Source organism: Furipterus horrens, unplaced genomic scaffold (assembly GCF_987537825.1).
Source record: "Furipterus horrens unplaced genomic scaffold, mFurHor1.1.pri manual_scaffold_2, whole genome shotgun sequence".
Classification (NCBI taxonomy): domain Eukaryota; kingdom Metazoa; phylum Chordata; class Mammalia; order Chiroptera; family Furipteridae; genus Furipterus; species Furipterus horrens.
The window spans coordinates 151,005,911-151,021,555 of NW_028327172.1; the positions used below are offsets into that span (position 1 = coordinate 151,005,911).

The following is a 15,645-nucleotide window of genomic DNA, read 5'->3' on the forward strand; positions in this document are numbered from 1 at the left end:
CTGCCTCTCAGAGCAATAAGAGAAGGGATTCCTCTAAGGAGGTGAGGGAAATATCATAACCATGTGCTCAACTCTGCCCATTCAGGAGGTCAAAGTGTCCAAGCTTCTGGTGGGTAAAGAGTAGCCCAATAGAAAAGGTACCAAGAGAGGCCAAGTGGCTTCCAAAACAAGGGCTTTCAAGGGGGCACCTGATGTGGTTCCAAGATGCCTTAGCCTTGAAGATTTCAAAATATAATTTGTCCATTTCCCATGAGTGGTCTGACTCTTGAGAGACTGATCTATAATACAAACTCCAAATATACAGTGATAAATAAAGCTGCCAAGATGAACTTGAAATGTTCTTTCTAGCTGATAAACATCTCTCCTTAGAGAAAAGTCACAGGAGAAGATGAAATATAGTTGGAAGATGGTTTTGTACCATGGAATCAAAGCGTGGGGGACGAGGAGGAAATGGGATGATCTGATTGGCTGATATTACTGAGCTGTAAAAACCTGGCTCACCAATCATAACTGGAGAATGCCCTCCAAGCACTCCAGGCAGCCTGCTGTCTTAGACTAGGCTCCCCAGAAGCAGACAAATTCTGAGATAAGAATTCTTGCAAAAGTCATTTTTTAGACCGTGTTTCCAGTTAAAGCTGGTAGGTGAGCAGGGACATGAAACAGGAATGGGCAGCAAGCTAAACAAGGTGTGTTATCCCGAAGTCCCCTGGGAAGGTGTAAGTCTGGTTCAATCCCACGGGAGAGCTCTAGAGATAATGTAGTTCCCTCTCCAAACTGTCCCAATCAGGGGTGAGGTTGTTGGAGTACTTATACTCCTACACCCATCATCACTGAGGAAGAGTCGCCCAGGAGTACAGGCAAAGTAGGCTCTGGCACCCTAAAGTCAAGGTCAGCACTGGCCGAAGGCCAGCACTTAGAAATGAGACACGGGTACCAACTGCTAGAAGTGAGTGCACACCAGAAGACCAAGTGCACAAAAAGTGGGGAAAGGACCTGTAGGAATGTGTGTAGGGCACTGGCACCATCAGCCACATCTCTGCGCAAAATCAGCGCACCCTCCCCAGGACTGTCTGAGCCGAGTCGCAGGCTTACTCTCCGCCAACCTTCAGGTTTGAGTGTCCCCTAGAGACCAGTCACTTCCTTAGTTTTATCCTGGTCTCTGAACTTGTGTTCATGATCTGTGTCCACCCCTTCATCAAATACAACAGGGTGACTTCTTTTGCAAATGGTTGAGCTTGATTTTGGCATGTCCATACGCCCTCATTTTGTTCTCCAGGTACACACAGCCTACACTGCATAGAGGGGAATAGACCGCTGGGTTACACTGTCTAGTTGGTCAACCCCCTCCCCCCCCCCCGTGTGACCTGAATTAAGGGATTAGGGGGTGAGAGCCATTCAAATGAAGAAGCTAATGTGTTTCCTCTACCCAACACATCTCTAAAAAGACAGCGTCACACTCTACATATTTCAGCTTTGACTTTGAGAGGCTGCAAGAGGAAATTACCCCCAGGAAAAAGCCCATATGTCAACAGGGTTAACAGGATGGGAAGCATCCCACAAAGACCCTTTGCCTCTGTGCCCAAGGTCTCGGATTCTTACACAGATAGACTCAGACTTGGCAAATTCCTTCTTCCCTCAGCCTCAGGAAGGGAGCCCAGCTTTATATATAATATTTTATCCAAAACTTTCCCTTTTCCAACACACATCTTCCACCCTGTAGCCCCCTCCCTCACCCCATCTCTGACTCATTCCCTACCCCCTCTTTCAATGTAAAATTTCATAATTTTAGATACTAAGAAAACTGTTCCCAATAAGTTTAAAGTGAAGAAGCTGCTCTTTATGATAAAAGGACAAAAATCATTCTCAATCCAAATATGTCAATTTGCCTTTCATGAGAGTCAAACATGGAAAATTATTTAAATTAGTCATTAGTGAATTTCTCTGCAACTCCCTGGACACAAAGGACAGATCAGCAACTTGAGCTGGTTATAACAAGATCTAACATTGTTTTTCCTCAGCTTGAAGATGAAATGGATAGAGAACAGAAAACAGTGCAGTTAGCAAAAAAAGGTTCTTTTTTAAAAAATATTTTTTTCAATTACAGTTGATGTACAATATTATATTTCAGGTTTACAGGATAGTGATTAGACATTTGTATACCTTACAAAGTGATCACCCCGATAAAGCTTCTAGCCACCTGACACCATGCACAGTCATCACAACATTGTTGACTGTATTCCCTGTGATGTACTTTACATCCCCCATGACTTTTTATAACAATTTGTATTTCTTAATCCTCTTAATCTTGAGGGTGGATGAGAATACTGCCAGCAGAGGGCAGCATTTCCATAGCTGTAGAGTGGGTTTTGAGCTACGTTCTTTCCAGAAGGAAGGCAGACTCCATGAGGAGACACTACACAAACATGGGGTGAGCTCCCCAACTTGTGCACCTTATTGCTATGGCTTTGGGCCCAATGGAAAAGGGGGAGAAGACATTAGAGCTCCCCTGGTGATATAAAGAGTACCTTGGGAGAGGGCAGTGACCAGTAAGTGAAAGTGCTTTTTATTCAAGGTTTACTAGTCATGCTGGGTCTCATTCTAAGACTTGGTTTCCATATTTGTTGTATGCTTTCTAAAATTTTAATAGCTCATTCCTATACTGTATGGTTGGTACTTGGATATTTGGGAATTGGAGATGCCAGTTGGGCTGACTGGTGAAGAGAGCAATTCAGAGTTCAAGGCGAGGCTTCAAGTCCAACAAAGTGTGACACCTCAGAAACCATGCCCTTTGATGGGCACAGTACTTCTGACACAAGGGCCCAGATGTCTCCTTTTGCATGACTGAAATGTTGAAGATTTTTCTGCCTGAAATGCCTTCACCCTCCTCATCCTTGCTCAGTTTCTCCATACATAATCTCTGAGTCTGTAATTTCTTTAGGATATTTGATATCCAACTTATATACTCCTCTCTCCATAATTCCTGTCTCAAACATTTTTCATCCTTTGATCTAGTATGGAATTTGTGAGGTCTTTCCCCCTAATATGTAAGTGCCTTTACTTAGTTTTATTTATTACCTCAGCATCTATGTAGTACCTTTTTGTTCTTCATTTTCTTCATCTAGAAATTGGAGATAGTCCTGGCTGGTGTGCCTTAGTTGATTAGAGCATTATCCTGTAAACTGAAATGTTGTGGGTTTGATTCCTGATCAGGGCATATGCCTAGGTAGCAGGTTTGCTCCTCAGTTGGGGTGCTTGTGGGAGGGAACCAATCAATCTCTCTCTCTCCCTCTCTCTCTCTCTCTCTCTCCTTCTGCGTCTGGAATTTAAAAAAGAAAGAAATTTTGGGTAATAATGACAGTTCCTGACTCAGTGGGTTGCCAAGATGATTAAATGAGTCAGTATATATGAGGTGCTGAGAACAGAACCAGACACATAGTTAATATATTTAAAAGTTAGCAATTATGATGATAATGTTTGTTACCATAATAACTTCATATAGTGTCAGTAAATATTTTCCAATGAATGAATAGAAAAAATTATGAATTACCCAGAAGCATAAATGACCTGAAAAGCCAGTTGGTCCTCTATCCCAGACCATTACCAGGCCCAGCAGGAGATCATGCATTGTGTCTTGTTAGGTCTATGCAATGACTTCCAAAGTTTTACATGCCTGTGAGATAAAACCCCAGAGAGAGTTAAATAGGAGAGACCTAAAGATATTAAACTCTTAGAAAAAAAGTTGCCATTAGTTTTATCAATGTTGGTTCAGAAGAATATGTAATGGTTTCTGTGTTTGTGGATGTTTGTAAAATTATCTAAATTTGAGAGTCTGGAAAATGACAAGGAGCCTTATTACTCAATTCAACACTGGCTGTATAAATCCAAGGGACTTGGAAACTCTTGAACTTTTTTTTTAAAGGGCTGACCATAATTGTAATGTCAGTCACCACTGATGCACTCAGTCTGAATGGTATTGTTTGGTTCTGGTGATTCTTTACATTATTCTCTGTAATATGTTCTCCTTCCTTCAAGAAAGGGCAGTCAACACAATCACACTGTACTAATTCTTTCATAGGATATGACATAGCAATGGATTTGAGCTTTGGTGAGCAGGTCACTTGAGAACTTTGTGATGCAGATGTCAGAATCCACTGGGGGCTTTCAGACCCAGTGGCTCTGCCCAAAAATATGTCCTCTAGTCCTTGTGTTTAGAAATACTGTTTTCCATAGACACTTGTGAATATATAGACACTGTTTAACTGGGATACAGTATTATTGTTCTATAGTCATCCATACATTAATTCATTCAGCCAATATTTATTGAGCAATTATTCTGTGCAGTAAAGATACAGCAGTTTTTTTTTAGTTAAAAAAAAGAAGTCCCTGACCTCATGGAGCTTATCTTTTAGTGGATAAAGAGAATTAATAAAAATAGAGTTCAAGGCGAGACTTGAACAGGTAATAAATAGCTAGACAGAGATACAGATATTATGACAGTTGGAAATCACTTATTTAAAAAAAATAAAGTAAGTTACAGGAGCAAGAGAATGGCAGTTAGGAGGTTCATGTAGAGTGATTGGAAGATCTTTTGGAAAGTGGGTATTTTGATGAGAGATCTGACAGAAGGAGGGAGTAAGTCCTAGCGCCATATGGTGAAAGATGGCTGCAGGCGGCGATACCAGCAGGTGTCCTGGCCCTGGCAGGGCTCAGGAATGAAAGGAATGAAGGAACATCAAGAGGCTAGTGTGGATGGGGTGGCAGAGGCAGTCAGGACAGTGACAGAGCTAGTTTCAGAAAGGTGCCAGGGACCAGCTCATAGCAGGCTTGCAAACAGCAGGAAGGGTTTTATTTTGAGCGAGACAGAAACCCACAGGAGGATTTTAAGCAAAAGAGACGTATGACAAGATGTGTTGAAAAAAATCACTAAGAATGCTGTGAGGAGAATGCAGACGAATCCTGAGAAGCTAGTGGCAAGATCCCATTGCTTAAGAAAAGCCAACAAAAGCCACACAACATTCTGGTTTCCCTATCAGAGATAAGTCAAGAAAGGAAAATGTAGTATCAGGGGAAGGAAGAGCTATAGAAAACACACATCAGAGGTTACTGAGTCAGGACTTATAGCATCAAAAGCAATTTAAAAAAATCAGAGTGGATACTTTAAGCCAAAAAATAACATTAGCATCCCCCCCACCCCACCCCCACCATGCTAAGCTTCCCTTTGAGTGGGGCAGATTCTGAGTTAATCATGTGGCAGCTGGAAACAAGCTCGTGAATGGACCGACAGGCAGTCACCAGGGGGCGCTGCTCGATCTTCCACCTCTTTGTAATGAGGCTGGATTTGTTGGGCCAATTAGTGCCCAGTGCGCCGTAAAATCTGAACGGAAATGTGTCCCAGAATCTTCTAATTTCCTTTTCTGAAAAAGTAGAAGAAGAAAAAGCTACTACATAGAAACAATCACGATTAACAATAAGTAACGGGGGGCGGGAGGAGTGGTAGTGGGGGCGTCCAGCGTGTTCCCAGTCCCAGTTCCCAGCCAGGCATTCCTGCCTCTTGACTCCTGTGACATTACCCCGCCCTCAGCACCGTCCTTTAGAAGAACTGCTCTGTGTCACTCTATCCAGTCTGCCCGACGCTAGGCAAGGAGCCCAAGAGGCCATGTCTTCAAGAATCCATGCACCCTTTCTAGACCACACAGTCTGGGTACCTGGGACCCTGGAGTTATCTACATCTTAAGTCAGCTCTGGCATCTCTACCTGCCTCTTCCCAGGGTCCATCCTCTAGAGGATCCCCAGGCTCCCAGTGTGCACACCCGAGGTCCGAGGCTCTGGGGCGTTGCAGAGAATGGGAATGTGAAGCTGAGCGGGAGCTGGGGCGACAGGGGAGGCAGCTGGGTGAGTGGAAAACCGGGGACACGGGCTGGCGCGCCTTGCTGGTTGGCATGTTGGCACTTAACCGTGAGGAATCTGAGTTCTGAACTCAACCCTCACCTTCCACCTCATTATGAAGCTATCTTTGTCAAGGTAAGAGGACATATTTTATGTGACAGTTTGTAGCTTGAGTTATCATTTTAAATATTGGACGTATGGTAGGTCGACCTGCATTGGTACCTGTTACGGGCAGCCTGCCCTCACCTGGGCCCCTGTCCTCAGTCACTGACCCTGCAGTCAAGACCCTTGTAGGATCAGTCCTAATGGCTAACGTGTTCATTCATTTTCTGTCATTTTAGATCATTCCATCTAAATTTGTCGTTTCCTCTTTAAAACATTAAAGGGTGATATTCTAAACTAAGTTTTTATAAATAAATATTGGGATTTGTGATATTGTTAACCTATCTAAAGAGGCAGAAGAATGTCTTTGTTATTAACTCTTTATCTGTTTTTCCAATATCCTATCAAGCCCCACTGCTGTTTTATGATCCTAATACCACACGGATCCTATTCAAGTAGAGAAGTGTGTTGCAGTTTTAATTAATTCGGAAGCATTACTGCACGGAGACACGAAGCTATCCCTGCACCTAGCTGACGGGTCTGCCACCATCTTTGCAGTGACAGAGTCTGGTCAGCAGATGGCAGTGAACATCTTGCAAAAAAAAAAAAAAGGATTTAGGTTGAGTTAAAAAAATAAGCAGAAAGAAAGAGAGGGAGGCAGAAAACCAGACCTGGGGAGAAGCCGAGTTCTACAAAATAGTGTCTTTCTTGTAGGATGGGGTAGGATGGGGGTGGGGTGCCCTTCTTACAGAACCTGAAGACCTGTGCGGGGCTCCGGCCCCGTTCCTGTTCACGCAGCCCTTTTTCGCCCACACCTCATTCACTACTCAAACCGTTTACCGAGATGTTAAACTAGCGGCACGTGCAGATTGGAGAACTCGGAAAAAATGAGATGGCGGGAGGCCTGGTTCTGAGCACAGAAGGTTTCCTCCCACCCCCAGCCCGCAGGAAGGCGCAAGCCCAGGAGCCCCGGACCTGCTCTCAGCTGTGGCCGCCTTGCCGCTCCGCCCAGCTGCTCGGTATGCGCCCGGCATCCCAGTCCGGCTCCTGATTCCAGACCTGGCCCTCCCCCTGGGCAGTCCTTGAGACAAGAAACAGCTAATTTACCCTGTGTGTCCTCATCTCCGGGCTCCGCTGGCGGTTGTCATGGCAACTTCCAAGGCTCCTCCGGCGTTCTCACTGACTGACCAGGCCCAGAAAACCGTTCTGGAATTGACAGTGCTAATATTTGGGGAAAATGTAATGAAGTGAAGGTTGACCTAGCTTTAATGCTACACGATGAAATGGCGGCGACGTAAGGTACTACGGACTTGGAAGGGAGAGTTGTTTCCAGAAAGATGGGAAGGTTGCGTTCCAGGCTACCTACTCATCTTCCAACAAGAGAAGCTCAGCCCTATAATTGGGGACCAATTCTCCCAAATGGTGGGGACATTTCAGAAAATGCAGAAATATAAAATTCTTCTATGTTTTTATTTTAAGAAAAATATAAATTTAAGGTGATTGTACTTACTTAAAAGAGGAAAACAAAATAAAAACCACACGATCCATTGAAAAATGTGGAGGAAGCCCCCTGACAGTTGGATCCAGTTTACCTGCACCTCACAGTGATTTGTTCAGTTTCCCAAGGCTCTTGGGGCAGGCAGCCTCAGCCAGGAACCAGGGAGCCCCGCCCCCTGCCCGGTGCTCCGTTTCTGGGTCTTCTGCTTCCGTGTGGCCTGGACTTAACTGTGCTTCTAATGATTAGCATACAACAGAAATGATGGCATGTCACTTCCGAAATGAGGATAAAGAGACAGGGTTCTGTCTGGGTGCTCTCTGTCACTGGGACCAATAATTGCCTTATCCTGAGGACATTGCCTATGGAGGGCCCTCGTGGCAAGGAACTGAGTCCTTCCAGTCACTGTGAGAAAGAGTTTGGGAGTGAGCACTCCAGGCCTACTAGGGGCTTGAGGTGACTGTTCCCCAGCTGACAGCGCCACTGCAGCCATGAGAGGCCCTGAGCAGAGGACCCAGCTAAGCTGCACCGAGAGCCCTGCTGCATAGAAACTGAGATAATGAATGTCTGTTGTTTCAAGCTGCTAAATTTTGGGGGATTTTCTTACACAGTAATCAATAACTAATACAGCCATTCGTTTGTTCTCTTGCTTCCATGGCATGGACTGTGGTTACGAGTATATGTTTTTAGAATCCACCTGATCGTTTTTTATCTTGGTCTTCATTATTCCCGTCGGCAGCCGTCTGTCTCGAGAGACGATGGTGTAGCTTCTTAAGAGTCTATCTGCACCGCCGAGAATGGTTGTGCAGTCCAACTCGGGAATGACATGGTATCTGTCTCCTCCCGTGTTGAATCGACATCTTGCGATGACGCTGGAGTGTCCTCTCCAGTGGAGCTGAAGCTACAGAGCCTGGGCATGGTGATATGGAGGGTCTGCTGTTGCCCATGCAGCAGACCCCCCCTCTCTTCGCAGCTGAAGGGTCCAAGGGAAAGACGGAGTCAATACAGCTTGGTTTCAGGTGCGCCGCAGGAGTTGCCGGTGTTGACTACAACGTCAAACCACCTTAGGGACTCCGGCTCCGGATTTTCTGTCGGGGTTTACTCCCTTAGCCTTTCCCCTGAAGAGGTATGCCGCAAGGCAGCGGAGGTTTTTTGGAATCAGAGTTTTCCTTCTCTGGGTCTTCATTATTACAGCTGTGTAATCATGGGTGCATTTTCTGGCCTCACTGGGCCTTAGTTTCCTCTTGTCTCAAAAACGAATTAATACTTGTAAAGGGCTTAGAACATATCCAGCTTACAGAACACGATTAATGAATTAGCTATTATTGTTCGTGAATACAAATTATTTACATTTCTATATAACTGATTTTCTCCAAATCTATACCTATCATATCTTCAGGGCTGATTTCCCCTAAAATATAGTTTTAGAAAAACTAGCAATTTTAGAGCCTTGTAAATCTATTACAAAACTGCACAGGTGTCACCTGGGTGGCTTGCAAAGGTGCTGTGATCTCTTTGACCTGTGAGTTTGTGGCCTGGGTATCACAGCACCCTGAGCTGGGCATTGTGCCAGGCCCACAGGGAGTGGAAAACACAGACCTGGGACTCATGTGCTCTAGTTGAGTTGGGAGATAACAGCAGCCCCGGGAGGGACGAGCAGTGCGCATGCATGAAGCTAGTTCAGGAAGGAAGGTCACTGGCTTTCAGAAGCTGTGTGAGGCCTTCTACAGGATGCCAGCTCTATACCATCCAGACTGGCATGAAAAAATAAAAGCAGTGGCTGGGTCTGCTCATGCTTTGTGTCATCTGCAATGTGCATCCATGTATGTCAGCTAAATTCAGGAACTTAATGAAGTTTGTTCTAGTCCCAGGTTACTAAATCATAAGACAGCATTGTTAATTGCAAACCTCAAATGTAGGTGTTTGCTGCTGTCGATGATAGTACTTTGTTGCTAATATTTATTGAACATTTAAGTTATATTAACTGAGTGAACCTAGAAGGCAAGTACTCTTAGACCCATTTTTCAAATGAAAAATACTAAAGCACAAGCAGGTCTAGACGCGTACCCAGTCCCACACTAGTGGTAGGAGGCAGAGCTGGGATATCAAATTGGGCAGTCTGTCAAAAATCTCACCCACTAAGGGATACAGCCCCTCTGGCATACTTTTCTAAGATTCCACCTCCTTTTAATTTTGAACTTATATTCTCCCCAACTGCAGAAACTTAATCTCAGTAAAAAAAAAAAAAAAAAAAAAAAAAAAAACCTCGGGTGTCACCCATTTTCCCTAGGGTTATGTGTTAGTTTGTTGAGAAACTTATAGAGTACTTCGGGATCCAGGTGGGAGTGGGGAAGCTTGTCCTTGGCCATCAAACTACACATGTTGTTGCTGCTTTGTTCCTGCTCAGGCATCACTCGGGTTTATTTGAGACCTGCCACCTCTACCAGAAGTGAGCCATGGGGAAACAAGATGTCCAAGACCAGATCCCACCATCTGATCAGAGTGCATTTGAAGTGATCGAGTGGGATCAAGAGGGCACGTAGGTTGTACCCAGGATCTCAGGGCCTGCATGTTTTCATCACTGCTGTCCCCTGACCCCCACCCCAGATATGCTGAGGAGGGACCTGTCCTTTCTTGAACTTCCATTTGCACACCCATAACGAACAGAGCCATGGCCCCAGCATTTACTTTAGACCATCCTGGCCCCTGACTGGTTCAGAGACTTTTGCTGAAACACTTCAGTTTGAAATTTTTCCTGAAGACTGTGGGTGTGCTGGAGATTTTTAAACCTGAGATAATTTGAGAGATCATGGTTTGCTTGAAGAGAGACATGAAATTGATGAAAGGATGGGCAAAAGAAGACGAGGCACAAGAGAAAAACAAAAGGGAAGGTAAGCTTTTCACATCACTTCGTTAGCACCTTTGTGACCCACATGTTACATCACCTTTGTCGTTGCTATTTACTGAATGCTACCTCTGTGCCAAGGACCCTTACATTATTTGTACATGACCTCTCTAAGCACAGGCTCAGAGGTCACAAAGTGGTAGCTGAGGGCTGAATAGCTTCCCAAGGTAGGCCTGATCAGCTCACAATCACCCCTCCTGGCTCAGTACACTCCTTAGGTGCCTGCCAGGCCCCACAGGCACCAAAAGGCACTGTTTGTCCCAGCTGGTATCAGGCACCACCAGTAGTCAAAACTGGCCTTCCATTCTTCCCCATCAAACGGACACATGCGCACACACACAGTTTTAAAACTTTACTGAAGCAGAGAAAACCAGGATCTTAGGGCTTATCATCCGGAGTCTCAGAATTGTTCCTTTCCTCTATTATGATCTTATGGGAGCCTGGTCTGAGCTTAACCTCTTCCTCCCTCCGCCATCACCCGTTGCTGTCTCCACCACAGGCTGGCTATGGGGATCACTCTCCCCAAACCCTCACCCTCCCCAGCAACCAAGAACCAATATCCACACAGTTCCCTACTGGCCATATGCCTGACTATCCTAAAATTTAAAAAAAAAAACTGAAAAATATTTTCTAAATGAAGTAATTCTTTTAGACATTGATAGACATTACGTGTCATTGTGAATTAATTTATCAAATTAATAAATTGATTTAGCTGAATAATCAGATCAAGCAGATAGCAGGCCGCTTTAATTTGGCCTCATTAAATTTAAAATATCTGGTGATTAGATCAGATTACTCAAAGGCTTTTTAGAAGCATTCACAGACAAAATTCAAGGTCCTCCAAGGGTCCCATGTCCTAACCCCAGAAGTCCTACAATTTCATACATAAAGCTCAGTAACCGTGTTACTGGACAGCTTTTGAGTATTCTATTGCTGCTGTAACAAATTATCACAATGTTAGTGACTTAAAACAACACAGATTTACTATCTTGCAGCTCAGAGTTCAAACTGAAGTTTCTGCCTCCCTCTTTCACTTATAGAAACCCTTGTGATTGCATTGGGCCCACCTAAATAATCCAGGATAATCTTCCATCTCAAAATCCTTAACTTAATCACCTCTGCAAAGTCCCTTTGGCCATGTAAAGTGACATATTCACAGGTTCCAGAATAAGGACATGGACATCTTTGTTGTGCCTCCCACAACAATGTCAGATTTTCAGAAGTCATGACCCTTATAGACATCTCCATGCTTAGGGACATTGAAAGGCCTATGAGATAGAACCGGGCACTGCTGATTAGCAACTCGTCGGCAGCCGTCCGTCTCGAGAGACGATGGTGTAGCTTCTTAAGAGTCTATCTGCACCGCCGAGAATGGCTGTGCAGTCCGACTCGGGAGTGACACGGTATCTGTCTCCTCCCGTGTTGAATCGACATCTTGCGATGACGCTGGGGTGTCCTCTCCAGTGAAGCTGAAGCTACAGAGCCTCGAGAGACGATGGTGTAGCTTCTTAAGAGTCTATCTGCACCGCCGAGAATGGCTGTGCAGTCCGACTCGGGAGTGACACGGTATCTGTCTCCTCCCGTGTTGAATCGACATCTTGCGATGACGCTGGAGTGTCCTCTCCAGTGGAGCTGAAGCTACAGAGCCTGGGCAGGGTGATATGGAGGGTCTGCTGTTGCCCATGCAGCAGACCCCCCCTCTCTTCGCAGCTGAAGGGTCCAAGGGAAAGACGGAGTCAATACAGCTTGGCTTCAGGTGCGCCGCAGGAGTTGCCGGTGTTGACTACAACGTCAAACCGCCTTAGGGACTCCGGCTCCGGATTTTCTGTCGGGGTTTACTCCCTTAGCCTTTCCCCTGAAGAGGTATGCCGCAAGGCAGCGGAGGTTTTTTGGAATCAGAGTTTTCCTTCTCTGATGTGCCCTGACTGGAAGATCGAACCAGCGACACTTAGCTCGCAGGCCGACGCTCAATCCACTGAGCCAAACCAGCCAGGGTGATTAGCAACTAAAGCTCTTATAATTAAAGTAATCCCTCTTCATTAAGGCTTGGCTTCTAGAAAACTCCTGCTACCATAAAAATATATGACCTGGGAGGATAATAGCATGCTTTGTTAACATCCATCACCCATCATTAGAAGATGAGGAATTGGTTTATTAAACACCCTATGACTAATTATGTGTTGGGAGATCAGCTGATAATATTCAGAACTTGGGACTCCAGTCCTAACTCTATAAAAGGCAAAAAAAAAAAAATCACTTTTGTCATAAAATAGGATCTAATAACAGACCACTGTGCTGAAGTACTTGCATGTATACTTATACTTAATCTCATATCTTTCTCATGATTTACCTCTGCCAACAACAGTGTACTTAGGAGGCCCTATACTTAGACCTGGAGGTAAAGTCTATAAAGGTAAGAATAATAAGTTAGATACCTGCCATGTCTGAAGTGAGTAGGGAATGACGTGGCAGTTAAAAGTTGACTGGATTTCAAGGAAGTTGTATGAGTTTGCTGGTGCTGCTATAACAAAGCACCAGAGACTGGGCAGCTTAAACAATAGAAATGTATTTTCTCACAGTTCCAGAGGTTAGAAATCTAAGATCAAAGTGTCAGCCAAGGTGTCATCCTCTGAGACCTCGCTCCTTGGCTCCTAGATGGCCATGTTCTCCCTGTGTCTTTACATAGCCCTCTTCCTGTGTGAGCCCGAGTCCTAATCTCTTCTTGTCCTGTTGGGTCAGGGCCCACCCTAGTGACATCATTTTAACTTTAACTCACTTAAAGACCCTATCTCCAAATACAGTCATATTCTGAGGTACCAGGGGTTAGGACTTCAACATGTGAGTTTTGGAGGGACACCATTCAGCCCATAACAGAAATGTGGAGCTCAGCAAAGCAAAGAGGAGGAGGTAATGGAGGTGGATGGGAATGGAATTCACATGTATTTGTGGAAGGGAAGGCTCCAGAGATCAGCTGTAATGAAACAAAATAGAGTTTAATCTTCCCTTAACTAGAGACAAAGACATCCTATAGGGAGACTAGATAGTAAGGTGCTTCCATATGCCTCAGGATGATTCACCAACAGAGATTTAGTTTCAAAGTTTTTAGGTCTTCTTTCATCTATATTCTGTGTGTCATAGCAGTCACAGTAAACCCACATTTCAGGAATACACTTGCTTCCCTCCACAACTAGAACACTCTCTCTTTAACCTTCTATTATGAGATAATCAATTACAATGGAAGAGATGTGAGAGTTTCCCACCTTACCTCCTTGGGGACAGGAAACTTGGCCATACTGCATATTAGCTTTGTCCCTAAACTTCTCTACCTAATTCCCTCATCTATAATAAGAGAAGATATCCTGGATGGCTCTAAAATTCTATTATTTAAGTGGGGTTGGACTCATATCTACTTATGACTCTAGAAAAAATTATTTAATGCATGTTTACCAGGGAAATATTAAATTAAACTCACGATTGAGTGCATAATAGCTAAGCACCAAATGAGAATTAATATCAAGGAAAAAAATTAGCAAACTAATTAATTGATATACTGTTTATATTTTTTATTAACATTAGTCACTTCCTTCAGGCAATTACTGCCTATATTAGTTGGCGTGGGCTGCCATAACAACGGGATGGCTTAAATAACAGAAATATATTGTCTCCCAATTTCGAAGGCCAGGAGTCTGAGATCAAAGTGTTGGCAGGGTAATTACCTCTGAGGACACTAGGAAAGAATATGTTCCAAGCCTCTATCCTGATAGTTTCTTGACTTGTGGCTGCATAACTCACCTTCACATGGCTTCTTCTTGAGTGCTTGCATGTGTCCAGATTTCTCCTTTTTGTAAAAACAGTAGTCATCCTGGAGAAGGGGCCAACCCTATTCCAGTGTGACCTCATCTTAACTAAGTATATCTGCACCCAGCCTATTTCCAATAAGGTCATCTCCTAGGATATCAGGGGTCAGGACTTGAACACATGAATTTTGGAATACACAATTCAATCCCTAACACTGCTTATCAAGGGATTTAAAAAATAGTCAGAACACTTAATTCTCTTATGTCTTCCATTTTGAAAGAGAGATGCAGGCTTAACATGTACCTGTATTTTCCGTAACGATACTTTTAATCAACAATTAAATCAAAACCAATTTTTTAAAAAAGAAATCTTCTAAATCCATTAAAAAAGAATCCTGCCCTGGCCGAGTGGCTTAGTTGGTTGGAGCGTTGTCCTGTACACTAACAGGTTGTGGGTTCGATCCCTGATCAGGGCATATACCTAGGTTGGGTTAGGTCCCCAGTCAGGGCGCATTCAGGAGAAAACCAATCCCTCTCTCTGTCTCTCTGTCTCTCTCTCTCTGTCTCTCAAATCAATAAATATATCCCCGGTGAGGATTTAGAAAAAAGAATCCTGATTATAAAATGGATCCTGCTTCAAGTCTGCCTAAAATCTGTTTTCCTCTAGAATTTTCCTGGTCCTTTAGCACATCTGTTTTTCTCCTCCAGCGCATGTGTGCTTTAGGTTTAGAAGTTATTTTCAGAACACAATCCATCCACTTAAGGAATCCTTGAGGCAACAAAGGTCTATTGTAGACCAGTTGTCATGATTCAGGTGTCCGTGAGGCACCTGTAAGGAAAAGAATTTGTCCTCACTGGTAGCTCAGAACAACCACAATTTAGATGGGTTTCATAAAACTAAGAAGAAACTCCCTAATCTCAGTCTAGACTCATCCATCACTCTCCAGAGCACGTATTTATAAGTAAACAAATACACATTTGCATTCCTCTTGTATCTTGTAGTAAACATCGATAGGACAAATTTTAATTCTTCTTCACTTTTAATTAGCTTTTGGGGAGAGAAATATTACTATAAATGTCATATCACAGAAATAACATTTTCTGATAATTGAAGAATTCAAGGTGGCCACAAAGGAGTCCCACCATTTAAGAAAACCATAGTTGAACATGGACCTTTAAAAGGCAAATACAAAGTTGGCATTTGGAAATGCTCCTTTAACTTTGGCTTGAGTTTGTCTACTCTTCTGAACATTTAGTATTTGATTTCTTAAGAGAATAACATTTTAAAACCAGATTCAGTACAAAAATGTCATTAAACATCACCTGGTTAGCATCCTCCAAGTAAGTCAATTGAAAAGAAAAAAGCCTGCCTAGGGAGATAGAAAGCATCTTCCAGAGCTATGGGGACATCTTGTGGCAAATTATAGTCAGGACTTCTTAAAATATACTTTGACTCAACA

The 15,645-nt window shown here is 43.8% G+C and overlaps 1 long non-coding RNA gene across 1 annotated transcript; it reads right to left on the bottom strand.

Annotated features, from left to right (window-relative positions):
* Window positions 1-3,075: 3,075 nt before the first annotated feature.
* On the bottom strand, window positions 3,076-7,408 carry LOC150019726 (uncharacterized). The gene is made up of 2 exons (XR_016509288.1): window positions 7,096-7,408; window positions 3,076-3,316 (listed from the first exon to the last, which is right to left on the bottom strand). It is a non-coding gene; the product is annotated as an uncharacterized LOC150019726 (long non-coding RNA).
* Between the last annotated feature and the right edge of the window lie 8,237 nt (window positions 7,409-15,645).